This window comes from Podarcis vaucheri (genome assembly GCF_965113315.1).
Source record: "Podarcis vaucheri genome assembly, chromosome: 1".
Lineage (NCBI taxonomy): Eukaryota > Metazoa > Chordata > Lepidosauria > Squamata > Lacertidae > Podarcis > Podarcis vaucheri.
Window position 1 is genome coordinate 10,791,177 of NC_138759.1, and position 12,713 is coordinate 10,803,889.

Here is a 12,713-nt window from a genome sequence, read left to right on the forward strand (position 1 = left end):
GACTTATAGAATCATCGAATTGTAGAGTTGGAAGTAACCATAAAGGTTGACAAGTTCAACTTCCTGCAGTGCAGGAATCACAGCTAAAGATGACCACAGATGCAGCGGTGTCCAAAGTTTTTCAAAGAGGGCCAGATTTGATGAAGGGAAGGGCCATGAGGGCCGGCCAAAGGACCGACCATAGTCCTTGAGCTTAATTTAGGATCGAAGCTGTTGAGCTTTTTTGGGGGGTGTTAAGTTGTTGAGCTTTTTTTTAGGGTTGAAGTTGTTGAGGGTTTTTAAGGATTTTACCCCAGGAAATAAACTGCCACAGCGGCCGGATTAGGGCCACGAAACAGACTTGGACATGCCTGACAGATGACCATCTAACCTCTCTTTAAAAGCCTGAAATGCAGGAGAGCCCATTACCTTCTAAGGTGGTCTGTTCCACTGTTGATCAGCTCTTACCTTAGAATCATAGAATCATAGAGTTGGAAGAGACCACAAGGGCCATCGAGTCCAACCCCCTGCCAAGCAGGAAACACCATCAGAGCACTCCTGACATATGGTTGTCAAGTCTCTGCTTAAAGACCTCCAAAGTAGGAGACTCCACCACACTCCTTGGCAGCAAATTCCACTGTCGAACAGCTCTTACTGTCAGGAAGTTCTTCCTAATGTTTAGGTGGAATCTTCTTTCTTGTAGTTTGGATCCATTGCTCCGTGTCCGCTTCTCTGGAGCAACAGAAAACAACCTTTCTCCCTCCTCTATGTGACATCCTTTGATATATTTGAACATGGCTATCATATCACCCCTTAACCTCCTCTTCTCCAGGCTAAACATGCCCAGCTCCCTTAGCCGTTCCTCATAAGGCATCGTTTCCAGGCCTTTGACCATTTTGGTTGCCCTCCTCTGGACACGTTCCAGTTTGTCAGTGTCCTTCTTGAATTGTGGTGCCCAGAACTGGACACAGTACTCCAGGTGAGGTCTGACCAGAGCAGAATACAGTGGCACTATTACCTTCAGAAAGTTCTTCCTGGTGTTTAGTCGGACTCTCCTTTCTTGTAACTTGGAGTCATTGGTTCAAGTCCTACCCTCCAGAGCAGGAGAAAACAAGCTTGTTCCCTCTTCCATGGGGCAGCCCTTGAGATATTTGAAGAGGGCTATTGTATCTTCTCTCAGTCTCCTCTTTTCCAGGCTAAACATACCCAGCTCCTTCAACCGTTCCTCATCAGGCTTGGTTTCCAAACCCTTGATCATCTTGGCTGCCCTCCTCTGCACACCTTCCAGCTTGTCAATGTCCATCTTCTTTTAAATAGATGCTTACATTTTTAAAACATGTCTGGGAGGATTGGACCAGAAGATGTTGGGTTGGCTTCTATCTCTGAGGTTTCCATGGTTTCAGAGAGGGAGTCTTTTCCAGCCCTGCCTGCAGGCGTCAGGAATCGAACCCATGACCCTCTGCATGCAGAGCATCCCCCCTACCTCTCAGCTGCAACTCATCTCCAACCAATTACAAGCAGCATAAGAATTCCAAGGCAAGGATGCCCAATTCATAACATGGATTTCATGAGCCCTGCTACCTGCTGAAAGAACAGCTCAATTAGGCTCTCCTGTCCCTGAACAGTTCCCTGCCCCCACCTGGTCATGATAAAAAGTACTATTTAACTTTAAAGATTTGATGATGGGGTCTACTGCTTTCCTCTTCCCTCCATAGTCCTGTTACCTTTTATGTTGCGTATTTATTTTTTAGGGTTGTCTGCCTGTAGGCAGGGACTGTCTTGTTTCAATGGATTGCACATAAGATGGTTTGAGAGACTTTTCGGCGGAGGAGTGGGGTAAAAAGGTAAATGCATCAGTGCATACATGCATAAAGGTAAAGGGACCCCTGACCATTAGGTCCAGTCGTGGCCGACTCTGGGGTTGCGGTGCTCATCTCGCTTTACTGGCCAAGGGAGCCGGTGTACAGCTTCCGGGTCATGTGGCCAGCATGACTAAGCCGCTTCTGGCGAACCAGAGCAGCACACGGAAACGCCGTTTACCTTCCTGTAGGAGCGGTACCTATTTATCTACTTGCACTCTGATGTGCTTTCGAATTGCTAGGTTGGCAGGAGCTGGGACCGAGCAACGGGAGCTCACCCCGTCGCGGGGATTCGAACCGCTGACCTTCTGATCTGCAAGTCCTAGGCTCTGTGGTTTAACCCACAGCGCCACCCGCTTCCCACATACATGCATAGTGCCTTGCTAACTGCCACCTGGAACTGCTGTTTGCACAGCTTGGTTTGACCTTCAACCTGCAGGTATATCGCCAACCATATCCTGCCCAGGTGGAAAAGGGGAGAGTTGTTTCGTGGTGAACGATAGAATCTTTCTTTCTTTCTTCCTTTCTTTCTTTCTTTCTTTCTTTCTTTCTCCCTCCTTCTTCTTCTCTAGCCAATGATAGCTTTACCCAAATTAATCTTTGCTCCTTTTTTGAATGCAAACTCTTGATTTGTGCCAAAACAAAGTAATTTTTGCTCTTATCAGCTCTTGATCTGTGTTCAGTTCCAACGGAACTCAAAAGAGTTCACAACCGAGGCCATTGTGAAATTGATCCGACTTTCCCATTTCAGTTAATTAATCAGAACTGAGTCAAGCAGTTCCTGCTTATGTTTCCAGTAAATGCGATGCTATTCTCAAAAGCAACGTTTCGAACTTATTTTCATTGGCATCAAACTTTGTCAGGCGGAGAAGCTCCTTCTGGAAAAAGCCATGCCCCCAAAAGACTAAAGTGGGAGAGAGGGATTTTCTGGGACCATTGAGTTGGAAAGGATTTGCTAAGGGCAATTAAAGGAAGGGCAGGGTCAGAGGAGGTCAAGGCCTGGAACAATAGTGATACTCATAGCTGTCAACTTACAGATTTGAAAATAAGGGACCAGCAGCCTTGAAAATAAGGGACCAGCAGCCAAAATAAGCGACCTGCAGCCTCACCTGTTCCAGGCACTCCAGTCTTCCTGTCCTCCTGGAATCTGGTCAAACTCATGCTGGGTAGCTTCGAGAACACTGTCCAACCAACTTTGTAACCAGAGGTTCAACTGAATAGAATCTGAATCACATGCACCACAAGGCCTATGCAGCCTCAACATAAGATGGCTCCCAGGCCTGGCTTTGCACTGCAAAGTTTGCAGCAGCACATGCAACAACCCCCCCCCCGCTTGCATTAACTAGCCACACACAAGGCATGCAAGTGCCGCCACCCCCAGTTGTTCTTAGATTTCTTATTGGGTGAGCAACACAGCCAAGCAACACAGTTGGAGCCTCCCTCCTCCCTGGCCGGCAGGGAGGGAGGGAGGGAGAGGAGCTGCTTCCTTTGAAATTTAAGGGACATCATTTAAGGGACATCCATCAATAAGGGACAGCAGCGGGACATGGCGCTGGGATAAGGGACTGTCCCTTCAAATAAGGGACACTTGACAGCTATGGTGATACTTGATACGGCTCCTTTCTGACATCTTAAAATATTGCCAGCATGGCTAAACCTTCCTGTGCCTGGCATCTTTTCAATGGCAGGCAAAGCCTATGGGGGTGCGGTGCAGCGATTAGGGTGCTGGATCAGGACCTGGGAGACCAATGGTCCAGTCCACACTCATCCATGAAACTCATTGGGTGACCCTCAACCAGTCGCTGCCTCTCCACCTAACCTACTGTGCAGGATTGTTGGGAAGATGAAACGAGGAGTGGGGAGAATCATGTATACTATCTTGAGTTCTTTGAAGGAAAGGCAGAATACAAATTCATTCATTTATTGGTTTGTTTTAAATTTATTTAAGCTATAAATTGCTTAAAGGCCTCTGCATTTCAGTAGGCCCTTTAAGGAAGTGTGCTGTTTTCATGATTAGTTTTAATTGTACTTTTTGCAATTGTTTACGTGCACAGCTTAACATCTAAGATAATTAAGAGGGGTATGTTGTTGTTTAGTCATTTAGTCATGTCCGACTCTTCATGACCCCATAGACCAGAGCACGCCAGGCACTCCTGTCTTCCACTGACTCCTGCAGTTTGGTCAAACTCATGCTGGTAGCTTCGAGAACACTGTCCAACCATCTCGTCCTCTATCTTCCCCTTCTCCTTGTGCTCTCCATCTTTCCCAACATCAGGGTCTTTTCCAGGGAGTCCTCTCTTCTCATGAGGTGGCCAAAGTCTCGGAGCCTCAGCTTCACGATCGGTCCTTCCAGTGAGCACTCAGGGCTGATTTCCTTCAGAATGGATAGGTTTTATCTTCCTGCAGTCCATGGGACTCTCAAGAGTCTCCTCCAGAACCATAATTCAAAAGCATCAATTCTTCGGTGATCAGCCTTCTTTATGGTCCAGCTCTCACTTCCATGCTGTACGGAAATATATGTATCATCTACCTAAAAGAAGAAAGGTATTGACAAACTAGAAAGTACACAGAGAAGGGCAACCAAGATCATCAAGGGTCTGGAAATCAAGTCTCATGAACAACTGTTGTTTAGCCTGGATAAGAGGATACTTAGAGGTGATAGGCACCATCAAATTTCTGAAGGGCTGTCACATAGAAGAGGATGCTAACTTGTTTTCTGTTGCTCCAGAGGGTAGGAATCAACCCCTGGATTCAAATTACAAGAAAGCAGATTCCGACTAAACATTTGGAATAACTTTCTGACGGTTAAGAGCTGCTCAACAGCAGAACGGGCTCCCTCAGAAGGCGGTGGACTCTCCTTCCTTGGAGGTTTTTTAAGAGAGGTTGGATGGGCACCTGCCAGGGATTATTTAGCTGATAATTCCTGCACTGCAGGGGGGTTTGGGCTGGTTGACCACTGAGTCCCCTTCCAGTTCTACAATTCTGTCACCCAGTTTGTCTTGACAGGAAAAAGAATCAGGTGACAGCCGCTCGTTTTAACACACTTGGTTGTGACCTGTGCAGACTGCGTCCGCTAAGCTTAATGGAACAGCATTCAAGCTGCCATTGTGAACAGGTGGCAAAATGTATCTGTTTGGCTTAATTGCCAGGGAAAACAGAAATTCGCAACTAAGCCATTGAGAGGGATTCCTGCTCTCCCTTTTAGCCGGCTCTGAATTTGTTACTAGGGCAAGAAATCCAGTCAGTTGCATCATGGTGGGAAAACTTACGCAGGGTGTGGGTGAGCCTGAACTGGAGGGGGATACTTTCATTTAAAAAAGAAAAGATCTCGGTTATTTTTATTTTTAGGCATATCTCCACCCCTGCCCTCCATTACTCACCCTACTGTGAATGGATCATTCCTTTTAGCGAAGCCTGAAACTACCCAAAGAGTTTATTTCGTGGAGGCAATTCACCTAAGGCTTCACTGTTGGTGCCAGCCCTATCCTTAGACAGTAGAAGCATCTGTAGAACTGGCCCACCTATGGGGCTGGGTGAGATGGCTACCTCAGACGGCACCCCCCAGTGGCGTAGCGTGGGGGGTGCCAGGGGAGCCGGCCGCACCGGGCGCAACATCTGGGGGGGCGCTCGCTGCCTCCGGAGTCGCCGAAGAGCCTCGAGCGCAGGCTGTAGCGGAGCCGCATGTCTCGCGGAACCGACGAGCTGTGCGCGCGTCCGGGCTGAAGGCGCCCGGCAGGCAGCGGCTCTCAGCGCTTGCCGCGGAGGACGCGCCAGACAGCCCCTCCTCACAGCCCCGCCTCCGCCGGTGCTGCTGCAGCTGCTGGGCTGTTGCATTTTCCTCGCCTCTCTGCCCCCCTCCTCCTCTGGGCAAGCGGCGTCGTTTGGGCGGCAGCGCCAGCGGCAACTCGCAGGTTAGGGGTTGGGGGGCGCAAATTACTTGCCTTGCCCCGGGTGCTGACAACTCACGCTACGCCACTGACCCCCCCCCAAGGGCATCACCCCATTTCCAAGACAAAAGGTTTTCCATCACCCTAACTGCTGGGGGGGGGTTGGGAGCCATTTCTGAACTTGCTTGGTTCTGTGTGGGTTTTTCAGAACACCAATGAGATCCGGATGGGCCCTGACAAAGCTGAGTGCTGTTTAATGGTGCATTATTTTTAAAGGAGGAGCAAGCGGCTTATGTTGACTGGATTTCAGAAAGAAAACAGTGTTTCCTTTGTCAGGCCGAAGAGAGCCGCTAGTTCAGTGATCATCGGCACTTGGAATCTACTCTGAAATCACAGGCCATGTGCGAATCAATTATTGTCTAATGACAGGCGTGTGCAAAGGCTGTCATAATATCGTCTTTGTGTCTGTGAGATAATCTGTGAACTAATTAGCGCTGTCTGAATTCCACGTTTCCTTCTCACTGAAGCAAGCCAGGAAGGGTGATTCTCAGAAGTCAGGATGAAACCTTTCCCAAAGAATTGTCTTCTTCGGCAGAGGGTGGTGAACCTGCAGCCCACCCCATGTTTTTGGATGACAACTCCAGACAACCCCCGACAGCATGTCCAGCAATCTCTGGAGGTCCATAGATTCTCCATTCCTGAAATAATTTTCTTCTTGTTGTTGTTAATTTATATGCTGCTTAGGTGCCAAAATGGCTTCTAAGCAGTTTCTAAAACTAGGGACGTATCCAAACCGTTCATTTAAGGCCCTTTTACGCCATGGCTTCCCCTAAAGATGTGCAGCTTGTATAGAGTACTGGGAGTTGCTAGGAGAACCTTTTCGAACTACAGTTCCCAGAATTCTTGGGAGGAGAGGGGAGTCTTGTCGTCTGTGTAGCCCAGGAACCCGGTACACACAACCCAGGCTTGCGCCCCGGGGAGGTCATTTCGGTGCTAACGAAGCAATTTGGCTTCACCCTCGGAGGCACACTCCATTGTCTTCCGAGACAAATGCCTACAATAAATATGCCTTGAATGCATAGCAAGGGTGTGACCGAGGATTCTTATCCCTGCAGCAAAGGCGTTGCTGCCCTTCAGATGGAATCTGTAAACAAACGGTGCTGCAAGGGATCAAAACAGAATCCCCTCTGCAACCACAGCATAGAGATCGGAAAATATAGGATGCACAAGAACACAGGGAAGCAGTTCCGGCTCCCAGCTGAAAAACTACAGTATACTAGAACACAGAGACAGACTGCAGAGAGGTGGAGGGCGCTTTACCCAATCTTAAATTGCAGGCAGAGCTGGGAGTGACTGTTCCAAGCTGGGAGAGACGGAAGGGTCAACCGTGCACCGAATATTCCCAGCTCTACCTCTCAGTCCAATCTGAATCAAGAGAGGCCATGCAAACCCTCGCCATGATGGCAATATGTTTCTGAGTCTGGATGGAATCATAGAATTGTCAAGTTGGAAGGGGCCCCCAAGGGTCATTTAGTCCAACCCCCGGCAAAGCAGGGAATATCAGCTAAAGCATCCATGACAGATAATATTCTTCATCATCATCATCATCATCTGGCTGGGTTTCCTCAACCACTCTAGGCGGCCTCCAACAGAATATTAAAATACAACAGTCTATTAAACATTAAAAGCTTCCCTAAACAGGGCTGCCTTCAGATGTCTTCTAAAAGTCTGGTAGTTGTTTTTCTCTTTGACATCTGGTGGGAGGCTGTTCCACAGGGCGGGTGCCACTACTGAGAAGGCCCTCTGCCTGGTTCCCTGTAACTTGGCTTCTTGCAGTGAGGGAACCGCCAGAAGGCCCTCGGCGCTGGACCTCAGTGTCCGGGCAGAACGATGGGGGTGGAGACACTCCTTCAGGTATACTGGGCCGAAGCAGTTTAGGGCTTTAAAGGTCAGCACCAACACTTTGAATTGTGCTTGGAAATGTACTGGGAGCCAGTGTAGATCTTTCAAGACCGGTGTTATGTGGTCTTGGCGGCTGGTCCCAGTCACCAGTCTAGCTGCCACATTCTGGATTAGTTGTAGTTTCCGGGTCACCTTCAAAGGTAGCCCCACGTAGAGCGCATTGCAGTAGTCCAAGCAGGAGATAACTAGGGCATGCACCACTCTGGTGAGACAGTCCACGGACAGGTAGGGTCTCAGCCTGCATACCAGGTGGAGCTGGTAAACAGCTGCCCTGGACACAGAATTGACCTGCGCCTCCATGGACAGCTGTGAGTTCAAAATGACTCCCAGGCTGCGCACCTGGTCCTTCAGAGGCACAGTTACCCCATTCAGGACCAGGGAGTCCTCCACACCAGCCCGCCTGCTGTCCCCCCAAAACAGTATTTCAGTCTTGTCAAGATTTAATCTCAATCTGGTAGCCGCCATCCATCCTCCAACCGCGTCCAGACACTCACATAGGGCCTTCACTGGTTCTGATTTGAAAGAGAGGTAGAGCTGGGTATCGTCCGCATCCAACCTCTGTATTGGAAAGCTCCAAAGGAGGAGAGTCCACCACTTCTTGTGGGAATCTGTTTGACTGCTGGACAGCTCTTACCGTCAGAAAGTTCTTCCTGATGTTTAGTTGGAATCTCCTTTCTAGTACCTGGAATCCATTGGTTCAGGTCGTACTCTCTGGAGCAAGAGAAAACAAGCTTCTTCCCTCTTCCATGGGACAGCTGTTAAGATATCTGAAGATAGCTATCATATCTCCTGTCTCCTCTTCTCAGGCTAAACATACCCAGCTCCTTCAACCAATCCCCATTAGGCTAGGTTTCCAGACCCTTCATCAGGTCCCTTACCTTTCCTGGCCACAGTGATCCATGCGACGGTCACCTCCAGGCTTGACTACTGTAATTCACTCAACGCAGGGCTGCCCTTGAAGCTGTCCCAAAAACTCCAGCGGGTGCAGAATGCTGCAGCGAGGCTCCTCACGGGGTCTCTGCCATGGGAGCATATTCACCCAGTGCTTTTCCAGCTGCACTGGCTCCCGGTGGAGTACAGGGTCAGATTTAAGGTGCTGCTTTTGACCTTTAAAGCCCTTCATGGCCTAGGACCCTCGTACCTACAGAACCGCCTCTCCCGGTATGCCCCACGGAGGACCTTAAGGTGCATAAATAGCAACACCCTAGAGGTCCCGGGCCCTAAGGAAGTTAGATTAGCTTCAACCAAAGCCAGGGCCTTTTCAACACTGGCTCCAGTCTGTGGAACGCTCTGTCTCATGAGACCAGGGCTCTGCAGGATCTGATTTCTTTCCGCAGGGCATGTAAGACAGAGTTGTTCCACCTGGCCTTTGGCTTGGAGCCAGTTTGATTCCCTCCCCCTCTTTCCTTTTTCCTTTCTCCTCCTGTGATGAGGCTGCATTTTAATATTTTAATGTTTCAATATTTTAATGTTGTATTTTAATCCTGTTTTTAAGTTGTATTCATTCAACTTGTTTTTATTATTGCTTGTTAGCTGCCGGCCTTGGCTGGGGAGGGCGGGGTATAAATAAAAATTATTATTATTATTATTATTATTATTATTATTATTATTATTATTATTATTATTATTATCTTGGTTACCCTCCTCTGCACACGTTCCAGTCATCCATGCGCTGGTAACATCCAGGCTTGATTACTGCAATGTACCCTATTTGGGACTGACCTTGAGGTTGGTTCAGAAGCTGCAGCCGGCGCTCAGTGTGGTGGCTCAGCAGCTCAGTGGAGCAGGATATTGCCAATACTTTACCCCGCCATGGAAATAATTGCACTGGCTGCCAACTAGCTACCAGGCCAAATTCAAGGTGGTGGTTTTGATTTATAAAGCAGTTTAGGGTCAGGATACCTGAAAGATTGTCTCACCCCCTTATAGCACCACTAGATCACTGTGCTCTGCAGGTGGAGGCCTCAGAATTCAAACCCACCAGCAGAGAGCTTGCATGCTTTTTCATTCTCGTTTTCTTTAAAAAAATAAATAAATATTATGGGTGAAAGCATTCCTACGGAGAAACTGAGCTTCTGCTGCCCTCTCCTGGCTAAATCATAAAATGCAACCTCATCCTATAGCTATAGTTACAGATAGGTAGCTGTGTTGGTCTGCCATAGTCAAAATAAAAAAAATTCCTTCCAGTAGCACCTTAAAGACCAACTAAGTTAGTTCTTGGTATGAGCTTTCATGTGCATGCACACTTCTTCAGATACACTGAAACAGAAGTTGCCAGATCCTTCTATATAGTGAGAAGGTGGGGAGGGGTATTACTCAGAAGGGTGGTGGGAATGGGAGATTGGCAGGTAGCTGAGATGAGCCTGTTGACGACTCTTAACGACTGCAATAGGTCTTACAGGAAAAGGCAAGGGGTGAGAAGGTGAAAAATGGCTTAGTCATGTATAATGAGATAAGAATCCAATGTCTTTGTTCAGACCAGGTCTCTCCATAGTTTTAAGTTTGGTAATGAGTTGCAATTCAGCAGCTTCTCTTTCCAGTCTATTTCTGAAATTCCTTTGTAGTAAAACAGCTACTTTGAGATCTTGTATAGAATGTCCTGGGAGATTGAAGTGTTCTCCTACTGGTTTCTCTGTTTTGTGATTCTTGATGTCAGATTTATGTCCGTTTATTCTTTGGCGTAGGGTTTGGCCTGTTTGTCCAATATAGAGAGCTGAAGGACACTGTTGGCATTTGATGGCATACACAATGTTAGACGATGAGCAATTAAATAGTCCCGAGATGGTATGTGTGCATGCACACGAAAGCTCATACCAAGAACTAACTTAGTTGGTCTTTAAGGTGCTACTGGAAGGAAATTTTTTTATCCTATAGCTATGTAAGTTTAAAAAACAAAAACCTAAACAAACAGCAGCAGCAAAGCATGATCCAAAAACCCACATATGAGGGGCAATCTTCCATAAGGGAGCCGTTTCCAGAGGAAGAACTGTGAAAGGAGAGAGACTTTGCAATCATGGGGTGGCTGGGCTCAATCGATCAAAAGATTACGAGTCTTGAGGTTATTTTTTTGATTGCTATTTTGTTAACATTGCGATTTTATAGATTGTGAATGCTGTACTTTGTGAATCATATGTCCTTTGTTGCAATTGTGCCATTAGGCTTGTTGGTTTTTTTTTTAGTTGTTGCACTGATGGCATTTTATGGATTAAAACTGATGACTTCTTAATTGCTCTGTACGATTTGTGCGATATTTCTTCTATTATGTTATTACAGTGGTACCTCTGGTTACAAACTTAATTCGTTCTGGAGAGCCGTTCTTAACCTGAGGTACCACTTTAGATAATGGGGCCTCCCGCTGCTGCCACGCAATTTCTGTTCTCATCCTGAGGTCAAGTTCTTAACCCGAGGTACTACTTCCGGGTTAGGGGAGTCCGTAACCCGAAGTGTTTGTAACCCAAGGTGTTTGTAACCCGAGGTACCACTGTATTTGTCATTTGTAAGCCAATTTACGATTCATCTGAATGAGACGTGACAGGATTTTTTTTAAAAAAAATGAACCGAATCTCCCATCAGCCCCAGCATGCATGGCCAACTGCTAGGGGAGATGGGAGTTGTAGTTCAGCCATACCTGGAGGACCACAAGTTCCCCACGCCTGAAGGCGTAGCCAAAGTGCAGCCCTCCAGAGGTTACAGCTCCCATCATCCCTGGCCCTTGGGCCTTCCTGGCTGAGGCCGATGGGAGACAAGAGTCCAACTGCAGCAGAATATAAGTTACCCTTGGGCTGGGGAATCACAGCTATCAACTTGATTTCCACTCCCCTTTTTTAAAAAAACCAAGCATACAAAAGGCTTTTAAAGTGCATAATTGTGGCTGCCCCATAATAGTAAGAGATCCTGCAGCTGTAAACATAATTTACCGTATTTTTCGCTCTATAAGACACACCAAACCACAAGACGCACCTAGTTTTTGGAGGAGGAAAACAAGAAAAAAAATATTCTGAATCTCAGAAGCCAGAACAGCAAGAGGGATTGCTGTACAGTGAAAGCAGCAATCCCTCTTGCTGTTCTGGCTTCTAGGATAGCTGTGCAGCCTGCATTCGCTCCATAAGACGCACACATATTCCCCCTTACTTTTTAGGAGGGAAAAAGTGAGTCTTATAGAGCAAAAAATATAAGCTCAGTGCGCAGACACAATGCTGCGTTTCCTGGTGCCTCAGCGCCCTCTCAAGCATTTCATGTGTTTTGAAAGGCAGATAAAATATCTGTGCATGAAAAGTGTTTTGTTTTCATAGGGTAGGCTGCTTCATTAAGGCGGGCTGGGCAGGGGCCAGCCCAATACGTTTTTGCACTTGAGGTGGAACCATAAATTGATGTCCCACTCCCAACCACAGGTGGTCTACGTTAGGAACAGAGGAGAAAGGAAAACGGACATTGGGATCTGCTGCCCCTGGGGCAGTCCCCTCACCTTGCCTCATGGGTGCGCCGGCCCTAAATGAGGGGCTGCTTCAACTGCCTCAGTCTGCCCCCAGCTATCTCCCGCCCGACTCTTTTTACTTACATACAGTCCAGGAAGATCATTTGTTGACCCTGGGAGCTGTGTCCTAGTCTCTTTGTTGTATTTCTTTGCTCAAAGGCAGGCATGAGAAAGGCTGGCTCTCAGGCTGAATTTCCATACCTTCCAAGAAACAGTCCCTGGGCTCATGAAGAGTGTTCAGCGCCTATGTGACAAACGGCCTGGAATGTGTCCCCAGTTGCAAGATGACTGCAAATATCCGGGAGTCAAGCAATCAACTGACCCTCCTTCAAAGATATACCACTTTTTCCTAATTACACATGTGTGTGTTTTAACACCATCATAATAGCATATAACATTTACACTGCTGCTTTAATATGCTTTTCACGACTGTAAAATGTTTTAGTCAGGTGTGTAAAACGTTCTCGTCGAAGCCTATTTTAGGCATGGGTTAACTTCAAAATCCGTAGCAGAAACAAAAGACTGGTCAAAATCAAGGACGTCTAAGGGATA